Below are 11,247 nucleotides of genomic sequence, written 5' to 3'. Positions count from 1 at the left end.
GTTTTCCTAGCCAACTCCATATAGAAAACGCCTTTTAGCATAATTAGAGTAAAAGGTGAAGATATCCATCAAAAATTAATTTGCTAATATTTTAATGATTGGTGGTTGCATGATTTACAAGAAAGTAAGATATGCATTAAAAAAACAATTTGTTAATGCATTAAAAAATAATTTATTAATATTTGTTTAGCTGAACTAATTATGTTTAATTACATTTTAAATAAATTTCCTAAGAAGATATTTAGAAAGATTAATTTCCACAGGCATATATAAGTTAAGTATGGGTTTACATTGAAATTTATCAATATTTAATTTTGGTAAGAATATATATAATTTATAATTGATAAAAAAGGTCGGGTAGATTTAGTTATAAAGGATTGAAGTTATTAAAGTTTAAAGGATAGAATTCATGCTTATGCTTTAGTTTTATGTAAATATTATTATGATCATAAAATTAAAGTTTAAAAATGTAGATTGATGTTGTTTTTTTTAAGTAAATATATTTATATTGTATTAACATCGAACGAATACATAGTTTATAATCTTGGGAGCATAGGGGGATTGAGCCTTTCACTCATTTCAAATCCTTCTTTCTGAGCAGGAAACAAAGAAAAAACCCAAAAATATTTGCATTTAGAGGGGGAACCAAAGACAAGTTTTGTTCGACATGTTAAAATTTGGTGAAGAGTTGACAAAAATCAAAATTGAAAACTGAGAGTCTAACAACTCTATGTCAATTGTCTGCAAACCGAACAAAATCACCAAGATTGATCAGCCTGAAACACACCATGGAGATTGGCGAGATAACACGTGCCTATGGTGGGGCTGCAGTAGAGCTACATTGTGGCGATGTTGGAGCATCCTTGCACCTAAGCGTTGCCTTGAGCCTAAGCTCTGCCCAAGTTTGTTGGGTGTGGAGCCTGATTATCTTCTTTATTCATAGGTATCACCACATTGGATCCCCGTTCGTAATGTGGCGGCAATGCCGCCCGTGAAATGTATGCCACTAGGGGAGTCCTGGGGGGGGGATCGACAACAATTATTTGGAGCCCCCCTTTGGTGAGGTATCAGGGGCAGCGCCCCCAAAGCTAAAAATAGATGTAAAATTGCCTTGTAAAATCTTGTAATTTTGTAGTCAATCTGGGTCGTTCATTAGGCGGAGATCTGAAGGTAGAAGTTATGTTTAATTTAGGTTTTTTTGCCTTAGAAGGTAACCCCTCGCTATATATGAGGGAATTGTATTGCTGCTATGTAGATCTGTATTCTAGGTGAGAAAGAGAAAGGAGATTGTGTGAAAGCAAAGAGGGAATTATAGCGGATCTGTTGTAGGTTGTATCTCTTCAGTTTGCTGGATGTATAAGAGGAAGGACTAGCTATTTCTCCATGGATGTAGCCCAAATTGGGTGAACCACATATATATGTGTCTCTCTTGTTTTATGTGTTTTCTGTGTTTGTATTTCTGCAATATATTTTATGTGTTCCATTTCTCTGTAATATATAATTTTCTAACAACTAGTATCAGAGTCGAAGGTCTATTTGGTTGATAAAATTGCAGGAGAGAAGGGTTCCTAGTTGGAGTGGGAGTAACGACGGAAGATGGTAGGTTTAGGGTCGAAAAATTTAATGTCTAAAACTACCAACTGTGGAAGATGCATATGGAAGATTATTTGTATCAGAAAGATTTGTACCTACCATTGAGCGGAAAGGCAAAGAAGCCGATGAGTATGACAGACACAGAATGGGATATTCTCGACAAAAAGGCACTTGGAACAATACGGTTGTGCCTAGCGACGTCGATAGCCTTTAATATTTCAAAGGAAACGACAACAGAGGGTTTAATGTCGGCATTGGCCAAAATATATGAAAAACCCTCGGCCTCAAATAAGGTATTTCTTATGAAGCGTTTATTTAATATGAAGATGTCAGAAGATGGATCTGTTGCTGATCAATTAAATGAATTTAATATAATTACCAGTCAGTTAAGTTCTATAGGGGTAAATTTTGATGGTGAAGCTAGGGCTTTGTTATTTCTATGTTCATTGCCAGAAAGTTGGAACTGTTTAGTTATGGCCATTAGTAACTTTGTCTCTGGATCTAGTACTTTAAAGTTTGATGATGTTGTCGGCGCAATCCTTAGTGAGGAAATGCGATAGAAAAGCTCCGGTGAGACATCAAGTAATGCTTTGACTGCAGAGACTAGGGGAAGAAAAATGGAAAGAGGAAAGAGCCTAGGATGTCGCAGTAAGTCAAGGAAAGGTAGATCCAAGCCCAGATCGGGGATAGTGTGCTGCAAATGCAGGAAGAAAGGACACCTGAAGAAATACTACAAGTCTTAAAAGGGAAAATAAGGAGACATGTAGCAAGAAAACAATCATGAAGCGAATGTGACAGGTGATGTGTTGCAAGATGCTTTGATTCTTTCATTAGAAAATATTATTGATGCCTGGGTGGTAGATTCATGGGGTCATTCCATTCCACACCTGCTAGGAAACATTTTCATGATTATGTTTAAGGAGATTTTGGATAGGTTCGATTGGGTGTTGATAAACCCTGTAAAATCATTGGAATGGGTATAGTTTTCATAAAACAACAGAATGGAAATCAATGGTTGTTGAAGGAGGTAAGGCATGTTCCAGATCTGAAGAAAAATATGATTTCAATAGGGCAGTTGGGAGGTGAAGGTTGTGTGACTACTTTTACAGATAAAACCTAGAAGGTCACTAAAGGAGCCTTGGTAATAGAAAAAGGAGAAAAGGTTGGTACATTGTATTTATGCAATGGTATTTCTAATTCAGTCAATGCTTTAACCTCTACAGGACAAGATACGACATTGTGGCATCATAGGCTTCGGCACATAAGTGAGAAGAGGATGTAGATTCTTCACTGAAGAAAGTTTTTTCCAGGTTTGAAGCATGTTGATTTAAAATTCTATGAGAATTGTGTTTATGGAAAATGGAAGAGAGTCAGATTCCTCAGAGTTGGGAAAGAAAAGAAGAGTGAAAAATTAGAGCTTGTGCATACATATGTATGGGGACTTGCTCAGGTATCATCTCTTGGTGGATCTCATTATTATGTTACTTTTATTGATGATGCAACCAAAAAAACCTGTAATTATTGTATTCGAAATAAATCTGATGTATTTGATATTTTCAAGAAATCGAAATCTTTGGTTGAAAATGAAACAGGAAAAAGGTTGAAGTGTCTCAGATCAGACAATCGAGGTGAATATTGCAGCAAAGAGTTTGATAGGTATTGTTCAGAGAATGGAGTTCGCAGAGAGAAGATAGTTCCAGGAACACCACAAGAAAATGGTGTGTCAGAAAGGATGAACAGGACAATCATGGAGCATGCAAGATGCATAATTTGCATGGAAGATTCCCTTTACAATTTTGGGCAGATGCTGATGTTTATCTAATAAACATAGGGCCTTCAAGTTCCTTGGATGGTGGTATTCTAGAGGAGGCATGGACAGGTAAAAAGGTAAACTGATCATTTTTAAAGACTTTTGTTTGTGAAGCCTTTGTCCACGTTAATAAAAAAATAGAACAAAGCTCGAGGAAAAATCAAAGAAATGTACCTTTATTGGATATTGTGTTAATGATTTTGGTTATCACTTTTATGATTATGAAAAACAAAAAATCATTAGAAGCAAAGATGTCATATTCAATGAAAAGGTTTTGTATAAGGATCAGATGTAGGAAAAGAAACATGAAAAAGAAAACAAAGAATACACGATGCTTGATAAGATCACAGAAAAGTGAAGGTGCCTGAAAATCATGATGATCAATAGCCAGAACAACAACAACAACCACAACAACAACAAGCACCTCAAACACCTAGAAGTGGTGTTAGAAGATCTACCAGGATAAGTAGACCCCTTGAACGATACTCTCCTTCATTATATTATGTATTGTTGACCGATTCTAGTGAACCAGAATGTTATGAAGAAGCAGTGCAGGTAGAAACTAGGAAGAAGTGGGAGCAAGCCATGAAAGAAGAGATGGACTCCTTAGCACATAACTAGGCTTGGGACTTAGTCAGGTTGCCTGCAAGTAAAACAACATTGCATAATAAACGGGTTTACAGGTTGAAGGAAGAAGATGGAGGTAGAAAAAGGTATAAAGCTAGACTTGTGGTGAAGGGGTTTGCACAGAAAAAGGGTATAGACTTTGATGAGATATTTTCTCCTGTTGTTAAAATGACGTCAATCAGAATTATTTTAAGTCTAGTAGTAGCTGAAGATTTTCATCTTGAGCAGTTAGATGTAAAGACATTCTTTCTCCATGGCGATTTGGAGGATGAGATATATATGCATCAGACACAAGGATATGAGGTAAAAGGGAAGGAGAAACTAGTGTGCAGGTTGAAGAAGAGCTTGTACGACTTAAAACAGGCTCCAAGGCAATGATATCTAAAATTTGACACGTATATGTTTGAACAAGGTTATACTAGGTGTCACTCTGATCATTGTGTTTATCTCAAAAGGAAAAATGATAGAAGCTATATTATATTGTTATTGTACGTGGATGACATGCTTGTTGCAGGTTCTAACATGCAGGAAATAAATGTGCTCAAAAGAAAATTGGCGAACTCATTTGAAATGAAGGATTTGGGTGTTGCAAAACAAATCCTTGGTATGAGAATAACTAGAGCAGGAAGAATCGAAAATTAACATTGTCTCAGAGTGAGTACATAGAAAAGGTGTTGAAAAGGTTTAATATGCAGAATGCAAAACCAGTTAGTATACCTTTAGCTAGCCATTTCAAACTAAGGAGGTGAGTCCCAAGACTAAGGAAGAAATGGCTTATATGTCTAAAGTTCCATATGCATTAGTAGTTGGAGGCTTAATGTATGCAATGGTCTGCACAAGGCTTGATATTGCATATGCGGTGGGAGTTGTAAGCAAGTACATGAACAATCTAGGAAAAGAATATTGGATGGTAGTGAAGTGGATTCTTAGGTATTTGAGAGGTACCACAAATCAAGCATTATGCTTTGGTGGTTCAAACATTGCTCTACAGGGATATGCTGATGCAGATATGGCGGGTGATAGAGATAACAGGAGGAGCACAACAGGGTATGTGTTTACTGTAGGTGGAACAACTGCCACTTGGGTTTCAAAACTGCAAAGTGTTGTTGTACTCTCAACAACGAAAGCTGGGTATGTTGCTGCTACAGAGGCTAGTAAAGAAATGATTTGGTTACAAAGGTTTCTAGATGAATTGGGTAAGAAGTAGGAGTTGGACAGGTTATATAGTGACAGCCAGAGTGCCATACATCTTGCAAAGAACTCTGTATTTCATTCCACAACTAAACATATACAACTCAAGTACCATTTCATACTTTCATTGTTGGAAGATGGACAGTTGAAGCTAGAAAAGATACACACTACCCAGAATCCTGCAGATTTGTTAAAAAAAGTTGTAACCAGGGAGAAACTGAGATTTTGCTAGGTTTCAATTGGTCTTCAAGTATGATGACGAAGCTGAGAAACATCCAAGTCCAAAGTGGAGTCATTGTCTAGCAAATGAAGCAGTGATGGAATTGCTATAATCAGTCTCCAAGTGGGAGATTGTTGGGTGTGGAGCCTGATTATCTTCTTTATTCAGAGGTATCGCCACATTGGACCCTAGTTCATAATGTGGCAGAAACGCTGCCTGTGAAATGTACGCTGCCAGGGGGGTCCAGGGGGGGGGTCGACGGCAATTATTTGGAGCCCCCCCTTGGCGGGGGATCGAGGGCAACGCCCCCGAAGCTAAAAATAGATGTAAAATTTCCTTGTAAAATGTTGTAATTTCATAGTCAATCTGGGTTGTTCATTAAGCAGATATCGAATGGTAGAAGTTATGTTTAATTTAGGGTTTTTTGACTTAGAAGGAAACCCCTCTCTATATATGAGGGAATTGTATTGCGGCTATGTAGATCTGTATTTTGAGTGAGAAAGAGAGAGGAGATTGTGTGAAAGCGAAGAGGGAATTACAATGGATTTACTGTAGGTTGTATCTCTTCAGTTTGTTGGATAATATAAAAGGAAGGACTGGCTTTTTCTCCATGGACGTAGCCCAAATTGGGTGAACCACGTATATCTGTGTCTCTCTTGTTTTATGTGTTTTCTGTGTTTGTATTTCTGCAATATATTTATGTGTTCCATTGCTCTGTAATATATAATTTTCTAACAAAATCACTGGGAAATTATTCAAGAATGTAGCAACCATAGGGGTTGGGGTGATGGGGGAAGAGTAGGGGAATTTGCTGCAGGGGGAGGTAGAGAACAAGAGAGCGAGGGGCGAGCCACCGAGCCCAGGTGGTATGGGTGAAGACGAACCCACAAGAGGAGAATTTCATGGTGAAAGTGCATGAGAGGAAGGGGATGGCACATTTGGCGAAAGAGGCATGGTTGTGATAAGCAGAGAGCTTAGCAATCCACCTTGTTGCTCTCGATTTCTCCTGCTCCCTTTCCTTAAGTTGGCGATCCAGGAGGTTGTGAAGAGCCTAGAGTGTGGGCCGACCTCGACTTATCTTTGCCTCCTCTAAAGCCAACACCTGACACCTAATGTGGGAGGGAATTCCATAGTCAAGTAAAGCAGATATAATGGAATCTTTGAAGGTGGTGGGGGGACGTCCATGACCCCTCCCTCTATTGCGGCGATGTCCATGGCTCCTATATTGATTCATGGTAAGATTATAGAGGTTGTAGGAAGCTAAGTGGGGAGTCAGAGAAGGCGGAGAATGCAAAGGGAAGAATGTGCAACCTAAGAGACAGGGCCTCAAATAAGACAATCAAGGGAATGAAATGATGGCAGAGCATGGCGTCGAGAGATATATTCCCCAACTTGAAAAGAAAGATAGTTGGACGAGTGTACGAGTACATAATTCGCTTAGTTGGGAACTTATGTTGCATTTATGCCATTTGGAGGGAGGTAGGTGCTAGGTGGGGAGCACCACCAATTGGTCTAAGAGCATGTGTTAAATTCTTGTCGTGCACCCAGATCTGGGGAAAATGTAGATTCTTGTTATTATTAAACATTAAATATAATTTAACTATGAAGAAATCCCATATATATGGATAAATATAATTATTTTCCATATAAAAGAACTTCCATGTTTGAATGGATTCGTCTTGCAAGTACACTAACCGCAACCACATGCTAAAGCAACATATTAATCCATTATTTTTATAAAAAGTGGTTTATATTAAAGTTTCTTTTGTCACAAACATAATTAGAGTGTTGATAATTTTTTCATAGTACCCTCTATCAATTCAATGTTCTTCTCTGATCATGAGTGGGTTCTAGGGATCGCTGGAGAAAAGGAAGTTTCTACATCTGAAGAGGAAGGATTCAAATTAACATGAAATGACTCAAATCTTTGAGTTGAGTATTAGCCACTTGCATCTTCTTGTAAATTCGATTGCACAACTACAAGTTTCTTTGAGAAAATATGTACATGAGGGTAAGAGGATAGATTATAATACCTAGGGAAACAAACCCTAACCTTGTATTGGATTATGGTGAAACAAACTAATTCTATTTTTTATTTCTTCATTTGCACTATTAAAATCAACTTCATTTGTTTTAGTTTTTTTTCCATTTGCACTATTAAACTCAAGTTCAATTTTTTTATTTCTTCATTTATAATGTAAAACTCATTAATATTCACTAAGATATTTACAAATTATGAAGCATCTAAAAGTTGATATGACATCCATGATCTCTAAACCTTCTCAATAAAAATGACTTTAAATTAATATGCTCTTTTAGCAACTTAACTAGTGTGCACAAATTATTCTACTATTTTGACAAGTTTATTGGGATAGCCACCTAACATGATTGGGATACCACAAGTTTCACATGTTTCGACTACATAAATATTAGGATCCATGCCTCCAAAATATATAAACATTATATATACATATCTTTTTAATATTTCTATATGATTATTACCGCCCTCAAGTAAATGTTGAAAAAATTAGAATGATTTTTTCTTGAAAAAAAAAATTAAAAAAATAAAAATAAATTATTTACTTTCATTAAAATTGAATTATAAAATTTCTTTTAAGATTATAAATTAATGAAATTATTATTATTATTATTTAAATTAAATTCAATGTGAAATTATTATTATTATTATTTAAATTAAATTCAATGTTATGGAATGTTTTGATACAATCTCATTTTAAAATATTAATATATGGGAAAAAATATTCTTACTAAAGAATATTAATTTTACGTCTTATTTTTTTAACAGATGTAAAAAATCATCAAATGCGGATTTATATTAAATATTTTCCCAATAAATATAGAAATTAAACATCTAAAAATATATAAATATATGCTATGCATATCTTACCCATATATATTTTATATTTAAAAATGTATGTCTTATATATAGAAAGAAAATAACAGAGGTAAAAAATCATCAATTACGCATTTATATCAAACATTTTCCTAATAAATATAGAAATTAAACATCAAAAAATATATATAAATATATACTATGCATACCCTTATAAATATATATTTTATATTTAAAAATGTGTGTTTTATATATAGAAAGAGTAAAACAATAATATGGTATTATTTTTTATTAATATTTTTTAAACATCTAAAAAATATATAAATATATACTATGCATATCTTTACAAATATATATTTTATATTTAAAAATGTATGTCTTATATATAGAAACATAAGTAAAAAATCATCAACTCCATATTTATATTAAACATTTTCCTAATAAATATAGAAATTGAACATCTAAAAATATATATAACTAGCATTTGCACCAAATGTTGCAAAGGAAATGTCATAAGGCATAAATTGATAAACAATCACCACATGGGAATGGGAAAATCTAAATAAGATGCAAAGATGGTTAAAGTTTGGGATCCAGTATTTAGAACAAATCTCGAATAGCAGAGCCTGCATAGAGTGAAAATATGTTCTGATCCATATATATATATATGAAAAAATATAATTGAATAGGTCAAAACAAATCTCAAACAGCAAAGCCTACATAGAGTGAAAATATGTTTTGATCCATATATATATGAAAAAATATATTTGAATAAGTCAAAAAGTTGGATATGAAAAATAAAAATGCATGTACACCAGGTTACACAAAAACTAGAAACTCACTGCATTCAAACTCTTAAGATGGCATCTACATAGATGTCTACTTTCCTCTCAGGCATCAAGGACCTTATAATTCTACAACATGTGGGGATCTACAAAGAAACACATAGAATGATAAAAGAGTGTGTATTTGCAAAGAGTTCGTGAGTTATTGTATCCAATTCATTCATAGCGTAGCGGAATTTAGCTAATGCACAGAAGGCGAATAGCCCACTTACGCAACCTTCACATTAACATTGGTGACTTGGCTTTATAAGTTTCTTCATAACTGCACCATCTCCAAATGACTTCAAACACAGTCTAGTAAAACCTCTAACCTTCAGCAAACTTGGCAGTAAAGGCTTTTTCAAATCACAATCATCAAAATCATAATGTTCACGAATCTCAAAATGCTTTTCTATTCACAAAAACAGGCATAAAAAGGAATACATAGCGTTGATGGTGGTCTAGTGGCAATTTGAAGCTGTTAGGGTGATGATAACCAGAGTCCCATTTAAAAAAAAAACTTCAAATCTAATAGAAATAGAACATTATCATAATGCATCAAAACTACAAACCAAATTTTTAAATTTTTTACACACATCACCATTCCATTAAAAGTTTGTCCTTACTCACTTCTGTCCACAAGTTAAAGTGAACTTTTAATCTTAAAACATAATATTTAAAGTTTTAAAACACAATATTTAAATTCATTTACTCTTAATACAATATTTAAAAGGTCCTTAATGTTACGATCACAACTAGACACCATATTTTTACTACGATGAGGACTCTAGATACACACTTATATTCTTTATGACTATTTATTTAGCTATACCAGCAGGACTAGACACACTACACAGAAACTTTGGATAACTAATATTTGAAGGGCCAATAATGCCAGTGGAACATGGATAACATGTTTGCAGTGTGCACTCGTCCTAATCTTGCACAACAGAAACCTTGCCATGATGAGCGCAAGTCATAAACTGAAATTTTGTCCAAAAAAGATACACTTCAATGTAAAATATATGCACTGCTAACATTGAAGAGTCACCCATATGAGGATCTGCTAACATTGAATAGACACCCATATGAGAATCAAACTTTATTAATAGGAAACTTTAAGCTTATATCTTGATATCTTACAAGTCTACTTGCACTTGGCATCATGTTTAAGAGAGATCTTAACCATCCAGTCAATCCAAGTTGAAGTGTGCTTCTACAATTTCAACTCTAAGATCCATGGTAGCAGAACAACTCTTCAGACGATTCCATTGTTGCCCAATCTTCTCATCACATATAACATGCTTTAGATATTTAAGCCCTCCAACTGATTTAGGTAACTTCCTCAATCGAGAACACTCTCTCATGTCAAGCTCCTCGAGTTCCTTTAGCTGCCCTAATTCCTCGGGAAGTTCTTTCAAGCACTCACATAGAGAAATGTCTATATATTCCAGCTTCCCAAGTTTTCCAATAGATGCTGGAAGCTCTTTCAGATCTAGACATGTAGATATTCTTGACATTCTTAAAGAACTAAGCCTCCCAAAATCATTAGGTAACTTTCGAAGAAGGTGAGAGTTAGTGATAGACCATTTTTGAACTGAAGACATGTCTCAAATGCCAAGGAGAAGCTCCTCCAAATCACAACAATGATCCATTTTAAAATCTAGCATTATGGGAAGCTTTATATTCGACTGGATGCCATTGAACCTGGACATATATCCAAGCCCTTCACATAAGCTCAAAGATAGCTTCTCTAAGTTCTGTAAGACTTTACTATGCTCTTGAAGTGGGGGCACAATCAACCTCTCCAAATGAATAGTCTTGAGCTGAGTGAGTGATGATAACAATGGTAGACCCTTCACTGTGGCTCTCTTGGACCCATAATTGAATACTATGAGGATTTTCAATTTTTCTCATTTTATTCAAAAACGATGGAAGAAAGTAATTACTTGCATACAAGAGTAAAACCAAAGCCTCCGCCTCATGTAAAATCATCTTACACCATTGATACTCTTCCATTGCTCCTGCACAGGTAAACCACAAATGCCAAGCCCAATTACAAAAATATACATTGTGAGACACTTCACATCTTTTAGCTCTTCTAGATTCATAGTTTGGTGGGTTCTGT

At 35.1% G+C, this 11,247-nt stretch overlaps 1 pseudogene; it reads right to left on the bottom strand.

The window, feature by feature from the left end:
- Window positions 1–10,300: 10,300 nt before the first annotated feature.
- LOC149261694 (uncharacterized) lies at window positions 10,301–11,191 on the bottom strand (annotated as a pseudogene).
- Window positions 11,192–11,247: the final 56 nt, after the last annotated feature.

Source organism: Pinus tabuliformis, chromosome 6 (assembly GCF_031772625.1).
Source record: "Pinus tabuliformis cultivar Carrire ecotype Pingquan chromosome 6, CPIR1, whole genome shotgun sequence".
NCBI classification, from domain to species: domain Eukaryota; kingdom Viridiplantae; phylum Streptophyta; class Pinopsida; order Pinales; family Pinaceae; genus Pinus; species Pinus tabuliformis.
The sequence above is the reverse complement of the archived record's forward strand: the minus strand, read 5'-3'. Positions and strand labels throughout refer to the sequence as shown.